We start from the raw sequence: 27514 nt of genomic DNA, 5'->3' as shown, positions 1-27514 counted from the left end.
ATAACTTCTTTCTTTCCAGAGGATAGCTTGAAGGTATAGGTCATTCAGAAGTGACCCTGTATGGGATGAGGGATATTTTCAGGGTTAACGTGCATTGAGAAAGAGTCAGGAAAGGCATTTGCAATCTGTCATGAGAGCACTAAACCTGAGGCAGATATGTGAGCTCTGTGCCATGACCTTTGTGGAAGGTTGCAGCTAATTTACGGGTTCTGTTAAAAAAGAGTAAAGAGAGAAGTTGGAGAGAAAAAAGCAAGAAAAGAGCAAGAAAAGAAAATGTGTCTGAAATCAGAGATGGGATTCTGGAGAGAGGCAAAATAGCAACTTGGTGCATAGCTAAGGGATAAAAAAAGTAAATCTTATACTGAGCTGGAAGAAAGGAGATGTAATGCTGAACAGTGTGCCTCTGGAGAAGAGAGAGAGCCTGTATTGTCTCTGTGATGAAGCGAGTTCAGGCAAAACATGATGAATAGCATAGAAAACCTAGTACCTTAGAAATTTGAACCAGGCAGTTAGATCAGTAGTTGAAAGAGACTGGAGAAACTCCAAAACTATTGATGAAACCTAGGTCATGCTGTGAATCAGGTCATTCAATATGCCAGGAGACAATTCAGTCCCTGAAAAAAAGTGTTGCAGGATAAGTAAGGTATAGCGTGCAGGACACAGAGGACAAGACATCAAGCCTTGTGCCAGGGATTGGGATATTTGACACAATCCAGATTGTTCCAGGTCCGACCTACCACATTACCCCGGCAATACATTCCCTTCCTCCACAAAAAGGGTCATCGCAGGTAACGCTCCCCAGAGTAAGCATAAAACTGATGACAGTGGGAATGAATGGCACAAGGAAACCGATTTATCCTCAGATCAGTGAAGAGTTGTAGCTCTTCAGTAGTAATACTGAAGTACAGTGGATGTTAAGAAGCCTCAAGAATGACTGTGAAAGCCCACAAAGCTATTGCAAGGGCATTTACACATCCATCAGATTGAGAAACAGCCCAGTGTTAGACAATAAATAATTGCTAATATTTGTAGACTGCATAGTGCCTGCTTACAGTCTCTTTGCACGTGGCTAAATGACAAAACACAGAGCCCCATAGGAAGGGTGGTAGCAACTACTGGCTCCTGGTCTGATCACTCACAGGTTCCAGATAGGATGCATGAGGCATAGAAGGCTGGAGCAACTGCAGTAAGGTAGAAGTAAACCAACTCGACAATTAAAATGCAGTCTAAATGGTCCTTTCTAAGAACTATTAGATAAAATCTTTAACAGGAATTTTAGTTCAAGTTCTTTTGCCTTCATGGGCCTGCAGCTCAAACACAATTACGTGTCTATAGAACTCGGAGAATGACAAAAAAGAAAGGCAGTTAAGTAGGTGAAAATTTCACAACTGCTCAACTTTGTACTCTTTTCCTTCTACAAGAAAATCCGTTTCCTACAAGGGTATTTTTCAAACAGCCCATTTCATTCCAAGCCTTTGTATATAAGAGGTTTTAAATAAGACTGCTTTAGACAGCTGCAGGAAACAATCACCTGGAGCTTTCAGCTGAGGTTCAGTGAAAGCATCACATGATTTTCAGAGTCAGTATCTTCTTATGCTGAAGTCTGAAAAAAAAGCTTGTTCTTTGTCTTGGCTAAAACAAAATCACATAAATTTGAAGTATGCTCTTTCCAAAATGTTAATATGTTGTAAAAGAGAGATTGGGGTTTTAACAGAGACCCACAGAAAACACCTTGCAAATTAATAATGCAAAACACCACAAGTTCTTTAAAACCATTAGATACCACATTTTTTTTTACACTTTTTTTTAAAAACGATTTTTGCATGGGGTCTATTCAATGAATTTAGATACAGTCTATTGAAAAGTTAAATAAGAGATCATCAAAGTAGTTTTGGAACTGTTATTTTGGGACAAAATTAGGTTTTTTGTGGAGCGGTCTTGTTTTATGAAGATTAGAGAAGATACCTATTTTCAAAATTAGTTTTTCTGTGATATTATTTTTATATTTCATGTCATATTGCACACAATTATTCTGGCATGGCTTGAATGATATTATAAACAACAGCAAGAATATTGCTACTACAATGCAACGACTAACAACACAGTGCATCAGTGTCAGTTTGCCCTACTGGATGACTATAGCATTGGTAACATGTTTTCAAAAAGGCACACGTTTTCAAAAGCTTGTATTTAAACTTTTTTCCTAAAATGTTTTCAGAATTCATTCTTTGTTTGTTGCTTCATCAGAAGTGTAAAAGACTTCAGTTTTCTTTCTAGGCTAGGACAGACAGCAATGGCAACTTCCTGAGAAGTACCCATTCTGACCTTCACTGAGCACTGGGTGCAAACGCCATCCGAGTTACTTCCAGGCTCTCACAGTAACCACCATACAAAAGGTACTTGGATTTTCAGTCAGGATGTTAAACCATAAATACTTCGAATTATCATTTTCTGTGCCAAAGGAGGCTAAAGGATCCATAAGCAGTTGGTACTTAAATGATTTGAAAGTAAAATTAGAATAATCAGGGACAAGGTGTAGGAACCATGTATAACATTACTGACGGCTTCCTTTCACAGCAGTTAAGTGCTGTGTCTAGTGGGGAAAGGTTCCACTGACTGGTTCTTTTGCAGTTTAGGAATTTTTTTTATATTATCATAAATACTATCAATTTCATGAACTCAGCTCTTCATCTCTTTTCTTGAGCAGCAACTGGGAAATCAAGTACTTTTAACATCCGTGTTGAAACAGCAGTAAAATGACAGCTTGCTTTTCATCTACCTGAATAGCATTAGATTTTGTGTCCCCGTATTTAAAGATTATCACTGTCCCGTGACGAGCTGTTTGAACCAGAGGCTGAGAGCAAAAAAATAATTAGGATGTACTACCAGACACAGTGATCCTTGCTGTACTGTTGAAGACATCACTAGAGAAAAAATGACTAGTAATATAGAGACTAGTTAGAAAACATGAATTTGTTCTGTTCTGAAATAAAAAATGAAACCATTCAAATTTGAAGTAGAAAATACACCATAATAGCCAACAATATACTGCTTAGAGATTCAAGTTCATATTCCTTTTTTTTTCCTGACACAGAGCACAAGTCTTCTGTGATTTAGATTCAAGGAACTGATGTTCTGAACATCTCTTGTCCTTGCCCCATCCTGACTCACAAATTGAAATACATGATTATTCTTCAGCAGTTCTGCTTTATACACTTAAAAATCCCCATATATTCTCTTCTGCTTTCCTGCATCCCAGTGACAGCTCTCATTTTCATTCCACATCAGAACAAAAATTCTGTTTGTCCAGCTACCGTTAATCAGATTTTAACACTTAATACTTGTCAGAATCTCCCAAGTAATACATTGCAAACAGTAAGATTAAAAAAAAAAGTCAAGCTAGTCATTATACCCCTATAGCAATACCGAGAGTTCCACTAAGCACTTTTTATTAACGTTTTTTCTGCATTTACATAAAAATTAGGTTCTCCCTTCTGCTTCCTGATAAATGATAAATGAGGCCTTTCATGTACCAGTATGTAAGTACCTAAAGTTATAATTCCAAAAGGATCTGATTAGAATAATAGTAACAGAAATCCCTTTATATTTATGCCAGATTTTACAATGCAGCAAAGCATTCCAATGCTATAAAACACATATATATTTTTATGTAAGGTTCCTCCATCTTTTCCTGTAGCAACAACAGCGGATGATAAATGACTACAGATGAAAGAAAGATGAAGAGAGAATTTATCCCAGGAGGCAGACAGAACATGTATATTTACCCACATGTATATTTACCCATATGATGAATTATCCCTTTAGCAAAGCTTGAATCTTTGCTCCATCAGAAGGGCTCTGCTTTCTAACGTATGAACTCTGAGCAAACTGACACCAATCACTTTGCAACCCTGTGTTTGTCGCTCACATAAAGGAGCACAAGTTGTCCTCTCTTATTTTTGTTGTTTGTTTTGTTACCATTACGTCTTTTGAACTGCAAAATATAGTCCCAGTTGTTTTGAAGCCAGCGGCTGGAGATTCATATAATGGCATATGCTGTATTCTTCACACATCTAACTGACAGCTACAGCTACTTTAAAGATTGAGATTTTAACATATGCTTCTTCCAAATATTTCAACCAAATCCTGTAAAGTCCTAAAAGCATATACTCTTCAATCAATATTGGCACTCAGATGATCTCATCATTCTTACAGTTTAATGTAGGACAGTCTTTGCATACAGGCTATTGAAATTTCAGAAATTCAGAAATAAATACTTAATATAGGGTTGCGCTTTGCAATAATTAAATATGTATGAACATGGGGTAAGATTCAGAGGTCCTAAAGTGGCAATGCAGAATTGAAACATGATAATAAGAACTACTGCTTATTGCTTTCCTAAGCCCTAAATGTGTAATAGGACAGCCTATTACACTTGCATAGATCACGACGCAAGACCTCTAGAACCTTAACCTTAGGGCCTGCTTTATCCAGTGTTTCCACGATCTTTATCATAAAGAGCCTTGAGTTGGTCAAAACCAGCAGAAGCTATTGCCAAGAATGGACAACTAAGTCATAACTGGATCTTGAAAAGGAAAAAAATCTAGAGATCTCCCAGTGATTTCTGTTAATACTGGGGGAGTCCCTGTTACAGATTGGGTCTCTGTTGTGCTATGCATTCTACAGAGTAAAACTATTATTACATTATTCTTATCACTTACAAATGTAATTGAATGCATACATGCATTACATGTATGTGTGTAGGTGTGCAATATGAATGCAATTCATATTATATATGAATATGAACCAACAAAGTGAGAGTACATAACCCTGAAGGTTTAATCCAGATACAAGTCTTCTTGTCTTCTACTGCATGGATCAGTCACTCCCTATAACATCTTTGCTTTTAGCCTTTTGCAGAGCCTGAAGTAACATAGGACCAATGTTCAGGCACTACCTGGAGTTACACTCTGGATAACAGACAAAAAACTACAAAATACAGTTTTGAAATGCCATGTTTCCCTACTCTGCAATAAATGAGTTAAATCTGCAATACTTCCTGCAGCTGAGGGAGGACCATACCAAAGGTTAGTATTAAAAACATGAGTCTAATTCTTGAATATTTTGAGAATTAAAGAAAAAAACACAACCAAAAAACAACCCACCCAAAGTCTACTCTTATATTGATCTGACAAAGCTTTAAGGATAACTTCCCTCCAGGTGGCAATTCTCCCTTTAGACAGTTCTTTTCAACCTTACAGCTCTAGGCCTGATCTCCCTGATAAATGTAATTCCTGAATGGCAACATGCGGCTGGAAATTCAGAGAGATGGAGGTCATTATTTTAGGTTAGGAACATAAAAAGTCATTTTCCTTTTCAATAAAACATCAGGTTTGTGTTGCTTATATAAAACCTTTCTGCATGTTTGCTGCTCCCACGTTGCTTCATTGTGTTTATCTTATGATTGTAACTACTCTTTCCTTTGAAGTTGTTTTTAAAGCCTCTAGTCAACTAAAGCAAGAGATTGTTATGTCAGCTATTAAGATTGCTAGTCCTTAGAGAGCTGGACCCAGCTGTGCAAAGTTTTTAAACACTTTCTAGGACATAGCCAATATTCCAGTCTCTTTCTTTGACATTGAGTACAACCCCCATGTGACTAGGGCCCTCACACACAGAATGGATCAGACATTTTTTGCTTTGATAATGTACAGGCATTGTCAAGAAGCCTTATGGTTTTTGTCTTGTGACAAATCACAAAAGTACAACCAATTCCTTCAATGCAGTGTCCCTCTGGAGGCAGCTCATAAAGCACTGTATTGTTCAAGAAGGCTTTAACTTTCTTCTACTGTGCAAGAAAACTAATGAAGTAAAAAAATATGATAGCACAACTAGAAATAATAGAATGAAATCACACTCGTATTCTGTGAACAAACATCATTGAAACAAAATCTTAGCAAGATTCAATAAAAATAAGTTATATGTAAATGAGAGTTAAGTCTCCATTAAAGTAAATAGGGTACACTATGTATGACAAATCTGCCACGCATGCCTAACAAGAAATTTCCTATATAGTAAGGAAAACACACGAGAAGCCCCCTAAAAGGGAATTAGCACCTTTCTGCTAAGGATCTCTCACCAAAATCAGAGTTGCTGTTGTGGACCAGGGCAACATTTCTGTCATTACTACTCTGTACCATGAGCTATTAATATACGGGTTGGGATACAAAGACATGAATGATTCTCTGTCCTAGCTGAAAAGAAACCACATAATCATGATAAAATATGGCTGTATTTAAGCTACTGTATGCTGTCCCTCTGAAGAACTCTGCTGCATTACCTAGCCTACACAGCTAGGTCAGCATCCAACCAGATCAAGGCAGGTTAAGTATTTCACATGTTGAATAAAAGAAAGAGATGCTGGAATATACATTAAACACAGAATGACATTACAACTGAATCTTATTAACACATAGAACCGAAAGTGCTTTAAAATACCACTCTGGTGATATATTATTTGATAGCCCAGAGGCAGCGTTATAGTTAAGTTTTATCATTAAGGTCAATGGCTCACATATATAGGAACAGCGAATTCACTCTAAAAGGATTAAAGCTGCCAACGCCTTTACAACAGCATAAATGTATGAAAGTTTCTCCTGCATCCATGGAGAGAATTGCTACTCAAATGTCTCTTTTATAGTATTCTAATATTTCTGTGTAAGATTCCGTATTATTTGTGGTTTGGTTTTAGGATGAAGGTGGCTTACAACGTGGTAGACGCTAGAATGCTTTATTTTAATGCAAAACAAGTTGGCAATAAAAGCAATTATTTTCATATTTCTGTGTCACAGCTTTTAGCATATTGTTGCCATCAGCATGCAGTTATTTGTACAGCACAAGCACGTAGGTGTGACAACCTTCGTGTGACAAGCCACTGTGAAACACAGCCTAATCCCTGATGATGGAAAAGAGCGCACACTCAGAAACTTTGCTGATGATACCAAATGGAGAGGAAGCAGTCAATAAGCTGGAGGGCAGGGCTGCTATTCAGGGAGACCTAGACAGACTGGAGAAGTGGGCTGACAAGGAACCTCATGAAGCTCAATAAAGGCTAAGTATTGCATCTGGAATGGAATAACCCCGTGCAACAGTATAGGCTGTAGAGTGTCTTGGCTGAAAGGACCTGGAGAACCCGGAAAAAAGAAAGCTTAACATGAGTCAGCAGTGCGCCTTAACAGCCAAAGCCAATTGCATCCTGGGCTCTGAAAACAAGCCAAGGAAGTGATCATTCCCCTCTGCGTGGCATTTGTGAGACCAGTTCTCCAAAGACCTTTACATAGTGCATCAAGTTCAGGACAGCAACACGATGGTCAGGGGGCTGGAGCATGTGACGTCCGAGGAGAGGCATAGGTAGCTGGGTTTATTCATCCTTAAAAATGAGAAAGCTCAAGGGAGATCATATCTCTGTCTACAGCTAACTAACAGGAAGGCATATTCTCAGAGGTGCATTGTGGAAGGATGAGAGGCAATAGACATGAGGTGCAAGCTGGGAAATTCCAATTTGATATAAGGAATGAGTTTTTTGATTGATTAGCTCTTGGGTTTTTTACCATAAGAACTGTCAAAGGAGGCTGGACTAGATGACCTCTGGAGGCCGCAATGAATCTATGACTAACAGCACGCAGTTCTTGTCTAAACACTTCTAAAGACGTCATTATTACTTTACACAACTTGAGGCTTCATCCAAGACCACAGTCTGACTGTGATGTCTGCTATACATACAGAGAGTCCTCACTAGAAACTTCTTGTAGGCTAAGAACTGCAGCACCAATTCACTAAAATCAAAGACAGTACAGGCATGACTACAACATATATTAGACCTCCAAACTCTCAAACCACAGAGAAATTGATTAACCATGTTATTTGCCTTGAGACATCCCACAAGCAAAAGAATTAGACGTGAAGAAGAATTCTGTTACCACGTTAAATAGTTAAATGCATTAGGAACCTGTTTCAAATAATTTCTGGTTTAGCTTCAACTGCAATATCATTTTAAATATCTTAACCTTTTAAAATATATAAAGCTGTGAACTGTAAAATACTATTATTTCATTTTAACAATATTCCACTTTCACTTTGATTGCATGGAAATTTTCATTGAGAATACTTCCATTTTAAGTATGTTTAATAGGGAAAAAACAGTATCTGTCCCTCTGGGGGAAAAGAAACATATTAAAGTAGCTCATACTGTTGCTATTGATCTCTTCCTTTAAAGCAGTACATAATCATATAAAAGGGGAGAGAAAGAAAGCAGGAAAATAGAAGATGCAATGTTTTGTCTTCTGCAAATTTTCATGTGAGAAACTCAGACCCATCACAACCTTTCCATGCTGGGCAAGCCTTAACTCTCCCAGGGAAAGTACATGCTGAGATATAAACTCTCTTTTCGTTCTCCCATTCCTCTATTGTCAACCTGACTGCAAATACAAACTGTGCCAGAGAGCGCCACAAACACCTTCTATGCTTCTACCTTCTCTTTTGCCTTTCCAAATGTCCAGGTTCCTGTCTGAACCTCTGTACTAAATCTTACTACCAAAAATCTCATTGATTAAACCCATGGCTGTCTGGGACAATCTGTGTACCCACAGCCTTCCTGTAGATACCCGAAACTAATGGGGTAACAACCCCTCTCTTTTGTTAGTGCAGTTTCCTTGCCTCACTGTCCCTTGTTTTTAGCTAATCCCTTATTTACTCAGCCTTCTGCTGGGGTTTAGTATGTCGGAAGGACTATAGCTATATTCCATAATTAGATACTTCGTCCTATGGGGAGTTTTGTAGCCCATATCCTTAAACTCACTCCTTCAGTAGGTTTTCTAGAAGAACTTCACCTCTTCAAAGGCAAGTTGACAGCGGGAGGAGACCTAGCTGTTGAGATTTGGGTGTGGGATTTGGCAGTATTGCCCCAAGGTTCCTTACATAATTGCCTAAAAACTGGTTTCTATCATTAGCTAATGGGAACAAGAAAATCTCAAGGTCCCCATGCTTTTGCACAAAACAGGGTGCATGTAACAGATATTACCTAAAACAGCAGCAATGCCCCTGATCTCAGTTTAATAGAGCACTGAACACGTCAGCTAAGTACAGCATCACTGTTACCACTAGAAAATCACCTGACATATGACTTCCAGCCTGTATGATTTGGATGCACAGGCTGAGTGCTTGAAAATGGCACGTCATTGCAGGATGTTTGTGTGAACACAGACCCAGTCCCCACCACAGCCTCTTGTTGATCCTCTAAGCAGAAAAGGGGCAGCCATTCCACAAGTTTTCTTGACTGAAAAAGGTCAGGCCAACTGTGATATCCAGGTTTCCTATCCAACCTTCTACATTGGTTTACTGCCCAGCACCTGACAGAGAGGGAGCATTTTCACACTCTGGGTCAGTTACAGCCAAAATCTGAAAGCAATGCTTTATCAAATCCTAAAACAAACCCTAGATTATATGTACATTTTCTCTACGCTTCAGAGGCCATCTTCGTAAAACATTCTTATCTAATGCCTCACAATATTTGCTCTAAGAAAATGAATGCATTAATTGTAATAGATATAGAATATAGCAATGTGTCCTTGGTTTTCAAGGTCATTTCTGATGACTTCTATTAAAACAGTTCATATTCTATTTAATATTTTCATTTCATTTTACCAGCCAAGAAATTAAACTGCCTTCTTTAGAAATATCAATATGATTTAAAGGAAGTTACTTGAGTAAATAAACTCAGATGGGTATTATTAATTTGAAAATTTGCCTTTGCTGCTATAGGCTTTACATTTAAAGAAGTCATTAAGAACCTGAAAACATACATTTCTGAACTTAATAAAACAATTATGGATTTTAAAAATTAAAACTTTTTAAGAATTCAGCGCATCAGTAGTTTCATTCCTAAAAAGGAAATACAGCAGTACAACACTTCTGAACACTTCTGAAAGAAGGCATCAGCCCTGGTTTTAGGAGGACAAAGAGCATTCCTCTTCCAAACAGTTCTGTCTCTTTTGTTGTCAACAGCACTGATGTACAGTGTCCTCTCAGAAATATTTTAATAGATACTCAGTTATTGAAGTATGACCTTTTTACATTTTAATAACCTGGAAATTGCATTTTTATCCTTAGATTATATACTACCAGATAATAGTCAAATTCCCCCTGCCAGGCACAGTGTGTAAATGAAAGCTGACCCAAATACCTAATTTCAGATTGGGGTCATTATTGCTTCTTCTTTTAAAGTATCTAACAGATTGTAGCCAAAATCTATTTGATGAGAAAATGATAAATCTTCACTGCATTATCAGAATTAAATTGTCAGGCTTGCTAAGGATACAAGTATGGGTTTTTTCACCACAGTTTTGTGTCCAGTTTTTAAAAATGAATCAAAGTATCCAGTAAGAAGTGCTGAAAGCATAAGAAATGTAGAACAGAGTCACACTCCATGATTTACACATCCTATTCAGCACAGATATGGCAAATGTCCCAGAACACTCTGTGAGTTTCTCAAGGCCACAGTAAGAGCTAACAATAACGAGGTGAGTAAGCAAAAGTTTTTCTTATATGATCGTTCAAGCATTCTTGAAGGTCAGATGAAGAGAAACATCTTAATATGCATGTAGAGAAACTGCAATAAATATAAATCATTTTTTATTGGAATCAGTGTCTTGCCTCTGATCTTATTGCTGACCACTACAACTCTGTATTCTGCTTTCATCCCAGCTTTAGCAACCTGCTTTTAATCTGGCGATTTTTGTTATTATTTTTTTACTTTTAATTATATAGCATATTTTCACAGAAGACCTTGGAAGTGGTATTTCTCTAGCAGAACTATTATTTGGATCTGAATCTACAAGGACGCTCGCTGACATTTTGACGATCTTCTGTCCATGATTAAAATAGCCTCATTTCTGAATATGACAGCATATGGTAATAGAAGCTTCAGAATTTTGATTCTTTTTAGACATCAATATTAGAGTTTTAGAAATGCATAGTATTTACCCAGATGTTCTATTGAAATGAATGGCAATGTGCCCACTGGCTTCAATTGGAGTAAAGATAGGCCACTGCTGAGGGTTTTCATAAATTCTTCCTTCGAGCATAATACACAGTGTACATCTGTTGAATAATTGCCAGTCTGAGCCATTTTTTAGCTTATTATATATTCAAGAGTGATCAGAAATGGTAATGCCACGTGAATTTGAAGCCATAAATCCTCTGAAAGGCAAGTTAGATTTATAAACTGAATACTTATTCTGCTAATGCTTACAAGCCTAGCTGTCTTTACTCACATAGGCAAAGCCTGGGACTGAGAGTATTTGTAGGGTTGTTTTCAGCTTCAGGTTTTGAGGTTTTCTTGTGAGTTTTTTTGTTTGTTTCACAAGCCAGCAGACAGAGATAACATTTGATTTATTATGATTCCATGAAAAATTGAATTTATCCTTTCCGTGGATTTATCTTATTGTGAGTATCAGACTGCTACAATTATTACTCTAAATTGGCAGGACTGAAAAGAGTACCTTGAAGTGAATGAAAAAGAAAGGAATTCTGAAAGGCTCATATCTTGCTGAATGGCACAGTATAAAATTCCCCACACTGGGAATACGGCAAGACACTGTGTTGTGTTTGGCCATTAAATACAAATGTCATTAGCTGATGTGATCGATACCCACTTGGCTTTTATACATTATTTATTATAACAGGCTTAACTCTCTTGGGTATTGCTGTTTTGGTTTGGGTTTTGGTGGTTTTGTTTGTTTGTTTTAAATATAGTATGTGTCATAGTGAAAAGGAAAAAAGTTTCTTAGGAAAAAGAGGTAAAAAAAAAATTTTACCTCTTCTTTTTACTTCTTTTCCTAAGTGGTAGGCAGCAATTTATTTATTTATTTATTACTAGCCAAAAATCAGTATACAAATGTACTAATTGCTCCTCCCAAACACATTTGTGGAAGAACCATTTGCCTAGCCCAGTTTCTCTCAAAGTGTTTAACCCACAGCTCACTTTCACCCTCATACTCAGCAATCATCTTACAATACCTTTGTAGTGTCACCTGGTGAGTAATGCTGACGAAACTGAGAAATATAGGCCTAGTAAAGAAAATACTTTATATGACTGTTATCTTAGTTTCTTTAAGTGTAAACTGAGATTTCCTCTGAGAAACTAGAAGTTTTAGGGATTATATATATTATATATGCAAAAGTGTAAAAAGGCACCATTACCAATTTAGAAAATAAAGTTGAAAGGTTTCAATATGTAGGAGGACTGAATCAAATGAATCAAAATCTTTCTGAAGAGGCCCAAGGTTCCACCTAACAGTATTGTTGAAATAGAATTGGTTTCCAGATGTCACATGAGAAATATTTTGTTCTCATTTTCAGAATTTTTTCAGTGCAGTTGCAGATTTCTTATCCAATAATTTATTAGTAAAATCTATACATATATCTAAAATACATTAGTAAATTTTGTTCTAACAACCAAACTTCCAAAATGAATCACACTGCATCTTTTCTCAATGAGGCTTCTTGGGAAAATAGATATGAAAAGAATTTTCCCCTAGGCTGTGAAAAACAAATTTCCTAGGCTTAGAAGCAGCATCTCATGCAGTGTGGCACAGAAATATACACAAGACATATAGCATTGAGAAACTGGAGATTTTTGCTATAATCGAGGTATTTTACAGTGCAATAAAAGATAACCCAGTGCCAGAGATACTAACCATTAACCACACGTATAGCAATGTTTCCTCAAATTCCCTATGTGATTATAGCTTCCCTTTGTTTTGTACAGCTTAGTGATCTAAAAGCTACATTACAGTATTTATTCGAAAGGGAAAGGGGAAAAAAACCCCAACTTTTAAATCATCCTAAAAACCCATTCACCTATACTGCCTTGTGGCTTTATGTAAATAATGTGATTGGACAGTAATGATGACAGTGGGTACAGTTAGTAGCTATGAAACTGTGAGTTATTAAACACCCCTAGAAGAATCCAAAACCATATAAGAACCTCTTTTGCTCTGCTTAATTGTTTTACACATTCTTTTTCACCCATCTCCAATGCATGCCCAAGGTATAATAATTCCAGACTTCTGAGAAAGTGTACCTTTGGGATGACTATCACTTACTTGTATAAACAGAGCAAAGAAAATAAGTGCTCCATATACCTTCAGGCCAACGCTTTCAAAAGACTTGCTTATATTCTACAAACATAACATAGCCTGTTTTTCTGTGCCCATTCAATCTGGGCAAAGAAAATTTTAAGATGGAAGTTGTACCGCACTGTATTATAAGCAAACACATAGATGTAGCAGAAGTCTTTGCAGCAGGTGCTGTGATCTTGGAAATTATGATACTATTCTTGCCTCAACAGTTTTATAACCCTTAAAGAGTTTAAGATACAAGGAAATACAACTCTGGCATTCCTGTTTAAGTGCTGTCAAAGTCCAACTGAAAACATTGAACTGACTTTTTAAGGAAACTGAAGGCAAAAATATCATTAAACTTTCTGCTTTATCTTTCAAGAAATAACATTGAGAGCTTTCAGAAAAATCAAAGATTTTCTGCATAATTTGGTGAACTTGTGTGAGGCAATACAAATAGGAAACTGAAGAAAATGAAAGACGGGTTCATGGGAAGAAATATGCATAAAGTTTGCTGCTGTAGAAGAAGAACAAAGGTCTGCTAGCCATATGCAATGCATTCAGTTTAGGAAATAAATGATAAAAGCAGCAACTCCAAAGAAAACACAGCAGGAGAATTTGTGGCTACAGTTATGTTCTAAAAAAACCCTACAGAAGCAGTCACTTGAACAAAGTCTTTGAAAAAAGTGATTATTATGAAACTGAATCTCTATTATTGCCTCTTTCAGTGGAATAACTTGGGCTAGCTAAAATAAGTAACTACAGCATTGCCAGCGTGTCTCAAAACCTGTAAGAAGTACACAAGGTCAATGCCCCAGAACTGGTTTGTTTTTTTTTTAAATCTTTGGAGGCTACAGTTGAGAGCAGGAGCTCAGAGCTCTCAGCCTGGTAATTATACAAATCTAGGTCAGAAATGTCTCCAATCATGGCTGACCAGGACACAGAATCACTGAGGTTAGAAGGAATCTCTGGAGATCAGCTAGTCCAAATCACTGATCAAAGAGGTCATGTAGAGCAAGTTGATCTCCAGGAATGTAGACTCCAGAGCCTCTCTGGGCAACCTGTTCCAGTGTCAATCACCCTTACAATAAAAAAGGTTGTTTCTTCTCTTTAAAGGGAGTTTCTCGTACTTTTTTTCCTCCCTTTGCTTCTTGTCCTTTAACTGGATACCACCAAGGAGAGGCTGGCTCTGTTTTCTTCATTTTTCTCCATTAGGTATTTATATAAATTTATAAGATCCCCTCAGATCCCTCTCTTCTCAAGATTAAACAATCCCAGCGCTCTCCTCATGTGTCAGCCTCCCCTCAAATGTCAGAAGCTCCAATCCCTTAGTCATCAGGTCAGAAATCATAAAACATAGAAGCAGCTGACATTAAGATTCTGAATTGAGGGTAACAGAAATGAAAGCAGGGATTCCTATACTACCACCTACACCACATAGCACAACAGCTTTGTTTTGTTCTTCAGCGTCAGCTTTGAAGACAGCAGACACAGAGAGCAACCACAGGCTTAGTTCTTTTTTGAGTAGCTCTAATATGCATGAGCCAGTCTGACAAGTTTAGAAACTTCACAGTTACTAGGGTTCCTGCCCTGAGCTAAAATACTAAAATAAAACGCCTTAGAGGAATTCATGAAGTGACAGTCAAATGGAGCTGGAAATCAACAATGCAAGACTGAACATGAGCTAAGAGTCAGTGTGGAGAGACGGATCTTATGTTTGACGTGAAAGAGGCATAGTCAGTGAAGGGCTGTGAAGAGATGATCTATGCAATAATTTTCTGAGTGGACGGGAGAGAACTAGACTGCATTTGTCAAACCTCAGAAGAGACACTTCAATATTCAGAACATCAATATTTGGGACAAGTGTTTTAGGATGGAGAGTGTAAAAGTTGAAATGCCTCTGTATTTCAGAGATAGAAAGCTTAGATGTAAGAGACCGAGAAAGAAATCAGTCTCAGACAACAACGGCACTACATCACAAGTAGACTCTTGTTATTACCAATAGTGAGTGAGAAAGCAGGTAGCAGAAGGGTTTGAGGAAGACATCTGAGGATTTCTGGTTTAGATATTCTGTTTATGGCTAGACATCTACAACAGACCTCTGTCAGACAATCAGCCCAGTTTTCAGTTTAATTTGGATTACAGGCAATAAGTCTGGAGTAGAGTGGTAGATCTGTGCAAGTCATCGATGTAGAGAATGGCATTAAAACTTCCAAAGCATTTCACAGGTAATAGAAGCTATACCTTACAGTCCTTAAGTAACCATAATTTTGGTAGGAGTTTTATCTGTTTAAAGATTTCAGAGTTGATATCTTTGTTTCATATAAGCCTCCATAAAGATATTTCATGTCCAATTCAGCACTGCCGTACAATTTTTTTTGAAATTTATACCTCTGCAAAATGGACATAAAACGTGACTTTTGGTTTGATAGCACTCACCAGACACTTCACAAGGTATAAATTATAAAAACAGATAGAAGACAACACAAAGTCAGAATAGTAGCTTTATACATCCATTTTGCAGAGGTATAAATTACAAGCGCAAACTACTACTGAATTGAACCAAGCACTAGTACTTAGGTACTAACAACAAGCACTTTCCTGGTCACCTTAACTGCTGTAATAGGTTAGAAAAGGCACAGCAGTTTCTGAGAACCTTTTTTTTACTCTCAGATAAGCACCTTGAATGAGTTTCACATGTGAACCTGAGGGGTCAAGTACAATTAAAGGGAAAAATAAAGAGAAAAGAATAATAAGTCTGTTAAAAGGGTAAACTTTCATCCCACTAAATCAGCTAATACATTTGTGGTATGGGTGGTGTAAGCAGAAAATGGAAATGTGGCCTTTAGAAAATATAGACCATTACCTCTGTAGCTTCAAGACTTCACTGTGTTCTGATCAGTGAAAGTTCCTCATGTGTATGAAATACAGAAGCGTCTAGCATGGATGAGTTGCTAAATAAAGCAAGAAATCAAAATACCTATTTAAAAAGAAAATGGGATTTCCAGGAAATAGCTAAGAGATGGTTCATGAGCCCAGCATGTATCTACTCTGGCCACACGTTATAACCTGCACTGACACTCCGCACAAGCCAATCCAGGAGGATGCTTTGTGTTCAAGTGTTGCTTAGCAACATCACTGCCCAGCAGCAGGGATGCAGTATGAAGCACTGCCTGGCTTTATAATCATTTATCATCTAACCTATAAATGGTTTTCTGCAAACTAAAACAGAATATTTCAATATGATTACATATTTTTTGCAAAATTTTTTCAAATTGTCCACGATTCAAACTTGTTGCAAACTGACTAAGATTCAGGATCTTCCAGATGCAACAGCTCTAAGCTGTCAGATTCTCTGTTGCTCCAAGCAGAAGTCAGTGCTACCCAGAACACTATCTCCATTCTGCAGCTCTGGGCTATGAAAATGCTCTTCTTTTCCCCAGCAACAGGATCAAGAATAGATGAGGGGAGAGCAGTAGACATTGTCTGCCTCAACTTCAGCAAGGCTTTTGACATTGTCTCCCATAACATCTTCATAGGTAAGCTTAGCAAACCTGGGTTAGATGAGTGGACAGTGAAGTGAACTCAGAACTGTCTGAATGGCAGAGCTCAGAGGGTTGTGATCAGTGGTGCAGTTTAGAGGCCTGTAACTAGTGGTGTTCCCCAGGGGTCAGTATTGGGTCTGGTCTTGTTCAACATATTCATCAACGACCTGGATGAAGGGACAGAGTGTACCCTCAGCAAGTTTGCTGATGACACAAAACTTGGAGGAGTGCCTGACCCACCAGAAGGCTGTGCCACCATTCAGTGAGACCTGTAAAGGCTCAAGAGTTGGGCAGAGAGGAACCTAATGAAGTTCAGCAAGGGCAAGTGTAGGGTCCTACACCTGGGGAGGAACAACCCCATACACCAGTGCAGGTTAGGGACTGACCTGCCGGAAAGCAGCTCTGTAAAGAGGGACCAGCAATGTGCCCTTGTGTCCAGGAAGGCCAATGGTAACCTGGGATGCAGGTTAATGGTAACCTGGATGCCAGCAGGTCGAGGGAGGTCATCCTCCCCTTCTAGTCTGCACTGTTGAGGCCACATCTGGAGTTCTGTGTCAAGTTCTGGGCTCCCCACTTCAAGAAAGACAAGGAACTATTGGAGAGAGTCCAGCAAAGGGCTACGAAGATGATCAAGGGACTGGAGCACGTCTTTTATGAGGAAGAGAGGGGAGACTGTTTAGCCTGGAGAAGAGAAGACTGAGTGGGGATCTCATCTATGCTTATAAATATCTAAAGTGTGGATGTCAAGAGGAGGGGACAGACTTTTTTCAGTGGTGCGCAGCAACAGGACAGGGGGCAAGAGGCACAAACTGGAACACTGGAAATCCTATCTCAACATGAGGCAAAACTTCTTTACTTTGAGGGTAATAGAACACTGGAACAGAGGATGTGGAGTTTCCTTTTCTGGAGATACTCAAAACCTGCCTGAATGTGTTCCTGTCCAGCCTGCTCTAGGTGAACGTGCTTCGGCAGGCGGGGTGGACTAGATGGTCTCCGAAGGTCCCTTTCAACCCCTACAATTCTGTGATTCTGTACTCAACTGTTCCCACTGAACTGACCCATAAGATAGTGATGAGAATATCTCTGCCAGCCTGAACTCTTGGATGAGAGTGCTTCAAAAGTCTGTGTTTGCAATGCCAAAAAATTTGCTGAGGAAGCACTATTCCTTTTGCTTATACATTTTAGATCAGAATGTGTTTTCTATGCATTTTCTTCGCATTTGCTGAAGAGAAATGGGAGACTGCACTTCTGGCATTAAAAGACTTTTTCAGTCCAATAATATAGCCAAACTACAAATTTGCCAGTGTAGACAGAAATCAGGTAACAGCCAGACAATACAATGCTTTACAGGAGGTAATAGTCATATTTAAGTTTAGAAGTATGGCAAATGAAATTATTAAAGATCAGTTCCTTGAAAATCATTACACAATGTATTTGTGCTTAAGAGCATTTGCAGCTTGAATAAGACCTGGCAATACAGGAGACCATAACTAAGCCGCCCATAGCAGAAGTAGAAAATTATAAATCAGGGTACAGCAAACACTGTTCAAGGTGTGCAACCATTTCATATGGGGTTTAAAGTCTGATACATAAAAAACACAGTACTGAAAAAAAAAAACCCAAAACATAAATTCAGCCAACTCAGAAAAGACAGAGGGAAATACATTACTTCTATGGATCTACCGAACACATTGCAAATTACACTGAATGCCCGGCAAAAGAAGCAAAATGGGTAGAACGATTGGGTATTTTAATACCATATGCCTTAATGCTCTACTATACTATAAAATATGTGAAATAACTGAGCCAGATGTTGTAGTTTTGCATATGGATGGAAGCAATATACTGGGAACATTTCTGTAATAACACAGAAATGGTCCCAGGCTGCGCTGTCAGCAGTCGACCTCACTGCCTAATGGATTTAGTAGCTTGGCACTTACTGATCTTAGACTGAGCCTTGTTCCTGAGAAACCAGATTCTTATTCTTGGTGGCTTACATGTAGCTGCAACCTTTGATTCATGCAGTGAGGATTTCAGGCTTGAGGAATTCTGTACTCTACATACCAGCACTCGTTTCCTGGGCAGACACCGTTTTGTTACACTAAGCATGCAAAGCTAATGGATGCATTGGTGCCATGCTCCCAACTGCTACGGCAACACAGAGTTCACATCAAAGAAAAATTTTGCTGTGCAAAAGACTTTGTCCACAGAATTAAAATCTGACTTAAGACAACAGCAATTCAGCAGAAATTCTGTCAACTATAACCGTTCATGAAAGATCACATATCACCAGTGTGCCAAATTTAGCATTATCATATGTGCTCGTTACTAGCAAGCTTCTTAAAGGCAGACAAGAAACCTTTTTCCCAAGGTTGGACCCAAGAGAGTTGATGCTCAATTGCTGACAGAGATACTGCTTCAGAAACCGTCAATAAGCCAGTTTCCCAAGGGGTAAGTCTTGTGCAGTGCCCATTTTGAAAAGGCCCTGTTCCAGGTAATGCTTTGATGCACACTTGCTCCTGGATTCCTCCTCTCTCACTGTGTTCTCCATCTGCTTCTCCTCCTTTATGTGTCTGGCAGCATGCTTGGGCATATGTTATCTCACATCTGGGGAATAGCCCAGCTCTGCAAGCAGACCCACACAGGAATCCCCAGCTGCTCCTGTTATTGGGACATGCCTGGAAGAAGCTCACAGTTTCTACAGGTGCAAGGAATAAATAACACAGCAAAACCCCTATTGCAAGTCTCGTGAGGGTAGCATTTAAGGATTTCTGAAGACGATTTACCAACACATGTCCCCATGTGTCCCCCCAGTTGTTTATGTTAAGCAGCCATGCTTCAGGCAGGTGCCACAGCCCAGGATGGCATGGTGTCTAGGCACGTCTTCAGAGTTGGTGCGATTTGCTCTTGAACATGGCTTAACGTGGAGAATTTGTAACCTCATGCTTCCCAAAGTTGCATCAGGACTTTGCTAAGAGTACAGACGGATTTAGTGGTGTTTTGTACAGGCAGAGCCTGAACACAGCCTGACAGAGCGGGATACAAGGAAGCTCCACAGACCGCATAGGATACAAGCTATAAAACTAGCCACAATCCATGCTCCCACCTGCTATCCATAAACCTCCTGCTGACGTATTCACACAACCAATAGAAGTGCCCTTGAGCACAAGTTAAACTTCCAGCCCTGCCTACCGTTTCCTCATGGTGTAAGTCGTCACATGTTGGTGCATCACACTGTGTGTGTGGTGTGAAATGCTTTCTCAGATTAGGTGGTAGAACCCTGTAGTCGAGATTGAAGCTGCTCCCATCATGATGAGCAGTAAGTAGAGTCAACTTCATCCTGACCACTTTATGTCATGCAGAGTAAGTTCCTGTGCTGCAAACAGAACTGGCTGGAGTAGCTGAAAGCCAGTGCTTGCTGGGCAGCTAGGAAACAGCTCTTTATCGTGACATACAATGGGGAATGTGAGATTTTGTCTCCTCAATCTCTCTAGCCCACTCTCGTTCTAGTTGTGAAGGAAAGGTTCCTTTCGTTGGGGAAGGGGTTTTTTTTTGAGATGAGAGGCACACTGGTTTTGTCTTTGCAGCTTTGTAGACTAATTCAAGTAGTGTCAATCAATTGTAGAAAACTTAGCAGCAAATTGAAAATCAGTAGTGGAACACTGAAGTTGATTTTTATTATTAGTAGCCAAGAATCATGCATAATGTAGCAGCTATTGTTAATTGCACAGGTACCCAATTATTTAAATAGGTTTTGCAGATATTTAAAATGCATGGCAGGACAGTACAATACACTGAATTCTTTATCAACATTCACTCTAAAGTGAATGTGTTAAGGGGCACTGCAGATTCTTTTTGGCAATGCATCAAAACAATTCAGAACTTTATTATATCCATTCTATTTTAAGAATATATTATATAACATGCCACTTATAATGGATATAAAATGCTTAAGGACCTTTTTATTTAAGAATCTTTTGTAAGAGTGATATACAGCACAGAAGAACTATGATGGGAAAAGATCAGAGGAAAAAAATGTTACTTTTCTCTTTTTTTTTCCCCTTCAGTTTGTTATCTCTACATCTCTATATCACCAGTGCTGCAGGTGGTCAGCTTAATTATTTTCTCCTCTGTAGCTAGTCAGACTGTCAGTTCCCATTCTTGTTTCAAAGGTCATAGCAGCAAAGGAGGGCGGGGGAAAAGGAAGGAAATGAAATAGGGCAAACCCAAAATCTGGCAGGAATTTCAACGACAGTAATGAACTCACACCTTTGATTCATATTTTTGTTGGCAAAGACCCCACAAGTGTCAAGAAATATAAACCAGGGTACACTAAGGCTTTCCTTATTTTGACATGCTGTAACAACATGGGCATATATAAATTACTGGCAGAAACTAATTGTTTTTTCAAACCCTATTATAATGAGGAATGGACCAAGGTGGCAATGAGTTACTTTAATTCAAGGATGAATTAGATACCACATTTTATGTTGTATCAAATTCTAGCTGATTTAATAATTATTTTGAATTTCTTGTCTTCTTTTGGAACAAAACAGAGGAAAATGCTGAAAGATGAGCTTTTTTCATACATTTCTTGTACATTAGGCCAACAAAGACCATTATCTCATTACTAGGAGTGTATGTATCCAAATAAGAGCTTAGTCCCATGGTTTGGGATCTCGCTATAGCTAGAGAGATTGTCTAATCAATACAGGAAAAGGAAAGCTGTTGCAAATAGAATTCACAGGAGGTAATTACCTGATTCCCATTGAAAAAAATCATTGGTATTTGAGCTCTTCAGAGTACTTTTAAACACCCTTTCAAGAACTTCATTCCCTCTACTGTTCAAAAAGATCAAGGTTTGGATGGTTCATTTTTTAAATTATTGAACACTTCTATTACATACCCAGAAGTTCCTATTAAAGTAAAGAAATTCCATTTTTTTAATGTTATGCATGTGTTGGATGCATTTAGTTGTATGGTTATAACATGCTGATTATTGGAGTGCTGTGCACAAACATGTTTTTGTACTATACTCATTCAGAACTTTATTCCTTTAAAAGAACAAGATTATTTGCAGTGAAGACACTGCTACAAAATTAACTCAAACCTAAACATCATAGCAATAACTATAGATAAATAAAGCATAAAGTGTGACAGCTGATTTCTCAGTAGAAATAGACAGACGGAGTATCAGCCAAGAATAACCAAATGGACAAATGCTCAGTGTAATCCTTAGTTTTGAAAAGAAAAGAATGTAAAAGAAACTGTAGCACAGTAAGCCAAAAAAATAAGTGCAATAGGAAAAATAGGCAATGAACTTTAAAAAAAGGACAAGTAATATAATTTACCAGGTAGACCATTTTCCACAAAAATTATAACATTTTCAGAATACATTAGAACAAGGCACCTGCTCTTTGGACCTTCACACTCTGAATCAAGAAATGTAGCATATTTCATTGAGCCTGTGTGCTGGTTTTGACTGGGATAGAATTAATTTTCTTCATAATAGCACATATGGTGCTAAATTTTGGATTTGTGCTGAAAACGGTGTTGATAATACAAGGATGTTTTAGTTACTGCTGAGAATTGCTTACACAGAGTCAAGGCCTTTTCTGCTCCTCACACTGCCCTGCCAGCGAGTACATTGGGAGTGCACAAGAAGTTGGGAGGGGACAGGGCTGGAACAGCCGACCCCAACTGACCAAAGGGATATCCCACACCATATGACATCATGCTTAGTAATAAAAGCTGGGGGAAGAAGAAGGAAGAGGGGGGACATTTGTAGTTACAGCGCTCGTCTTCCCAAGTAAGCATTATGCCATGCTTTCCTGGAGATGGCTGAACACCTGCCTGCTGATGGAAAGTAGTTAATGAATTATTTTTTTTTTGCTTTGCTTGCATGCATGACTTTGGCTTTACCTATTAAATTGTCTTTAACTTAACCCATGAGTTCTCTCAGTTTTACCCTTCTGATTCTCTCCCCCATCCCACTGTGGGGGAGTAAGCGAGTGGCTGTGTGATGCTGAGCTGCCGGCTGGGCTTAAACCACAACAATCAGTTTCAAAAACCATGATTTTTGTGTTCAATATGGAAAAGCAGCTGTAAGCATACTACTTTACATCAGTTTAAAGTTTTTTCGAAATACTGCCAGTTACTACAGTTTTGCTGCTGAGGTGCATTTAAATATAGAAAATAATTATGGTAACATGTGTCTTTATGATAATCTTTTCATCCTTCTAGTATATTAGCCCTTTTGCTGAACAACTGAGAGATTTAGATTTATCTGCTAGAAGTGAAAGAGACTTATAAGTATTGGAAATTCTCATTCTTTAAATTTATTTTTTCCCCCTCAGATTGAATAATGCCATCCCCCAGGACACAACCAGACCAACATCATTTAAGCATGACTGAACATTTGCTAAACTGCAAAGTGTGTAGTTAATGGAATTGCAGTGCTTGCTGAAGTACTTTCTACTGAGATTTGGGAGCATACCTTCTTTCTAGCACATAGGGCCACCTCTGGCTAGGGTAAATCAATGCAACGCTCCTTAAACTAACAGCTACTTTCCTTTATGGCAGCTGAGGACTTAATCTTCGAAGACTTTAGAAAGTATACTTTCAAACAAGTGGCATTTTCCAAGTGTTTCTCATGATAACTCATGATTTTTTTCCTCTGACATTCTGTTATTTTCCTTAGCCAAGACGCCTTTTGCACCTTGAAGTAGTTAAAGATTGTCACCGATGACTCAGAGTAGCACAGAAAATTGAGCCAAAAATGTCACATGGAGGTGGTACTGGAAGACAAGCTACCATAAAAGCTACAAGCAACTCCTTTCTGCTTACATGAACAACCTTTACCTTTATATTAGTCATTTTTTGCTTGGCACAACAGTACATCAGCCAGTGTGACATCTTTAACCTAACAATTGTTTCCTTTTAAAGAAGGAAATTGTGTAATGCCAGAAAACACAATACGAAGAAAAAGAACTTTTCATAGCAAATCATATACGATCAATAACTGTGTTTTCTGGGCTAGCTCTTGCACTCCAACTGATACATCCTTACCCAAATAAAAGGCAAGGGACCAAAGACAGTACAGTGGCAGCATCTGACACTTGGGACAGAGTTACCAGTCTCTCATCATCTTTTTCTAGAGGTAATTAGGCACTGGGTGTAGACCGATGACTGCATGAGCAACTAATCGTTCTTGCTTCAACCACAGAAATCCTAGCATCATTGGCCACATCCAGGTGAGAAGAAAACACTGAAATTCAGCTGCAAAATTAATTGCTCTTGGAAGATGGATATTTTTAGAGTTTATCAACTTTATTTCTCAGGTACTCTGACTCTGATTTCAGTAAATTCATTATTTTTACTAGTGAGAGGAAAATGGTTAGCACAAGCAAGTTCAACAATACTTAAGCTAGTCTGGATATTCATGTAACAGTGCAACAATGTTGACAGTAAATCTGCCAAAATAGAGCTAGTCAACCAACTGTTTCCAGAATCCTGTCTGCGTAATTTCCAATATGAAATACTTAATGTAGTTTAGCAATGCCATGGAAAGGAGAGATTGGATATTATCTAGTTTGGTTTGCTTGTTTTAAAGATGAAAAGGCCTGGTGCAATTATAGTCTTGGCATACACGTACAACAAAAATGGCTTCAAATTAAATTGAAAAATCATCTGGATAATATTGGTTATGTTTGCACAAACAAACTCAGTCAATTCCTCTTCCATTTTATTCCCTAGCTTATTTATAAGAGACATTAGAGACAGGATATCATTTATGATGATTCACCGTACATGCAATGGGAACATAAAAGCTAATTGTTCAAGTGTCAAAAGAGTCAGTTTGGAAGTCCTGACTTCCAAAACTTCCTACCTGAGCAGCTTAAAAGTGTTGGCACAAGTCTACAGGATAACAGAGGAAAGAAAAGAAAGCAGTTGCACAGGAGAGCATTGAGAAGTGAAAAAAACTGCTAATTTTTCCTCCATCTTGTTTATAGTGTTCCTCTTCTGTTGCTTTTTCCTGCTTGCCTTACTCTTTCTACCCCTTCTTTCCCCTTCCTCATTCAATAATGACTTCATGCTCTGTTTGCAAGCTTATCATATTTTGTTTCAGCCAACTATTTAGGGTCCTTCTCTGTTAAAAGGAGCAAATGGAAGCGTGAACATCCACCCAACCCCACGTTCAATGGCAGTACACTTTTGCTGCCAGTGGTCTGGAGAGTCTTAATCCAGCTTTGCATCTAAAGATCATCTAGCAATTCCTACTATTCAGCAAGAGTTCCTTGATTCTAATACAACAGCACCACACACACTGCCTTCCCTTCCCCAAGGTTGTAATTGGCCTTGTGTTTTGACCACAAAACCAGTCAAGGGAGAAAAACAAAGCTGTAGAGCTAAAGTGACCAATCCCACACATCAGCAAGAGCAGTATTACTGAATAGCAAATGCGGCCAATAAACACCGTTCACACAGATTGAAATTTGTTCTTGTGATACATCCAATCAATAATGAATAGCAAACAAATGAATGAGATCCAAGGTATATTTACAAAGCACAGACAAACTGAAAAGACTGAAACTGATCATATTCATTATTTGCAGCTAGGAGTTTCACTACATTTAGCACTGAATTATTTGAAAAGAGCTCACTAAAAATGCACAAATCTCTGCTTAGAGTCAAAACCTGAAGGAACTTGAACAAGCCCTGAACATCTTAACCAAGTGTCCTAACCACTGTCACCCAATAGTCAGGGTTGTGTTTCTCCAGTTAGCTTTTGTTCGTATGGGAGAAATGTCAAAAGTTTCAACTGAAAGAAGGAAAGGAAAATTTAAATCACATAAAACAGCAACCTGTTTCCGATCCATTTTTTAAAAATTACTTTTAAACTTTTCTGTACAGTGCTTTGAGACCTGCGGATAAGACATGCTGAGTAAGAGCAAAGTATGATTATTAGTGCCCCCTGAGGGAAGAAAAAGTCTCTTATTAGGATTTTTTATGGTCAGTGGAATGACAAGGCCTCCTATTCAGTTTACAAATTCTGGGCATTTCAACATAAGAATGTTAAATGAAAAACCAATCTGTTAATATGTTTCAGATAATACTATATATAATATAGTATTCCTTGTCTGAGTCTTACTTTCCTATTGCTTTCACATTAATTTATTGCTAGGAATTTATTAGGAAAAGACTCAGTGATCACAAGAGATTCCCAAGTACAGGTGCAATACCAATACCACTGTTGTAATAAAACCAAAGGACAGTAATTTCACCGATATATGATATGGTTAGAGTTAGCTGTGGACGACTGAATAAAGTACCCTACCCTGTAGAGAACAGCAATTGCTGATCTATAGGTACAGCATTAAATAACATCTTAAGATAGCACTTCCTCATGATTTTTCCATGCTAGCCCAGGTGATATAGACATAGCAGTAAACATGTTGAATTACTGGGCTCTGATACAAGTGCTTTGTGCTGGTTAAGATCCAGAGATGTTGCTTATACTCCAGAGGTGAGCCTCACATGTCATATAATATGCAGATTCACGTTTCCCCCCACTCTAAATTGCTCTCTTAGTTCACTGGGGAAAAATCAGTAATAAATCTGCTTGATTTGCCTCACAGAAAAGTTAAGGAGGACATCACAAAAACCCCTCCAGTTACAGGTGTGCTATACCACCCAATTTAGTACATTAGGGAAAGCTCATCTAGAACAGGTGGAACTGGTAAGCCTAGAGACCTGTGAAAACAGATCCTAAAAGTGCACAGATCCTAGAATCAGTGTTGTCATTGCTCCTTCCCAGTGCAGCTCTAGTACTCCAGGATCTGGATCAGCTCTCTCTGCTGTGTACGCAATGGGACATTTCCTTGAGATATTGCCACGTTGTCATCATATGAACACTGTTGACCCAATCATATTAGGTCAGCCCAATCTGAGAAGTGGAAGATCATAGACTGATGCTTACCCAAAAACATCACCCAGATAGTGAGATTAAGTATGATCCCTAACTGTATAGACACGAAGTACTATATAATAAGTTACATCTTCAGAAAACACCAGAAGCCTTTACTTGGAGGAGTAGTATGAGATGAGGGATGGAGGAGTTGAGTAGCAAGATGAGGATAAGCCTATACTTGAAAATATTAAGATGGTGACTGAAAAACAGACTTGTTATAGGGTATCCAGAATTAGCTAAATTGTGATCTAGGCTGTCTAGCTCATTGGCAATGTCATGTTTAATTGCATTACCGCACTTGAAGACTGGGAATTTTGCTGCCTCTAAATTAAGGGAGAGCTGCCAAGTGAAATTGTTAATCTACATACAAAATGTGAAAGCTATGTTATTGTTCTTAGAAAAAAATCAAAATAGGAAGATATGCTTAATCAGCTATAGCTCCAGCAGTGTTCCTTGCAGCTCTCTTGGTAGGCTTTCACATCCACCATTGTATTTTTACCAACAATTACACTAGGGCTCATTGTCATATTGTCCTTTTTCATTTTGTCATTTTTCCCTGTCGCCTTAACATAAAACTATCAAAAGTATTTCAGAGTAACATGTGTCTGTGCAAGTAATAGTAGTAGTCTGTCGGCTTCTAGCTTTAGGTACGCTATAAATCAAAAGCACAGAGAAAAGAAGAAAGATAAAGAAGAGCAAATACCAAAGGCACAGTGATGAATCTGCCATTTCCTACTTAAAATAGGTATTAATTTCACTTCAAGCATTTAGATGAATCAAATAGAACTATCATCCATTACAGCACTGGGAAACTCAGAATTTTC

The sequence above is a fragment of the Rissa tridactyla genome, chromosome 4 (assembly GCF_028500815.1).
Source record: "Rissa tridactyla isolate bRisTri1 chromosome 4, bRisTri1.patW.cur.20221130, whole genome shotgun sequence".
Lineage (NCBI taxonomy): Eukaryota > Metazoa > Chordata > Aves > Charadriiformes > Laridae > Rissa > Rissa tridactyla.
This window is presented reverse-complemented; position numbering follows the sequence as displayed.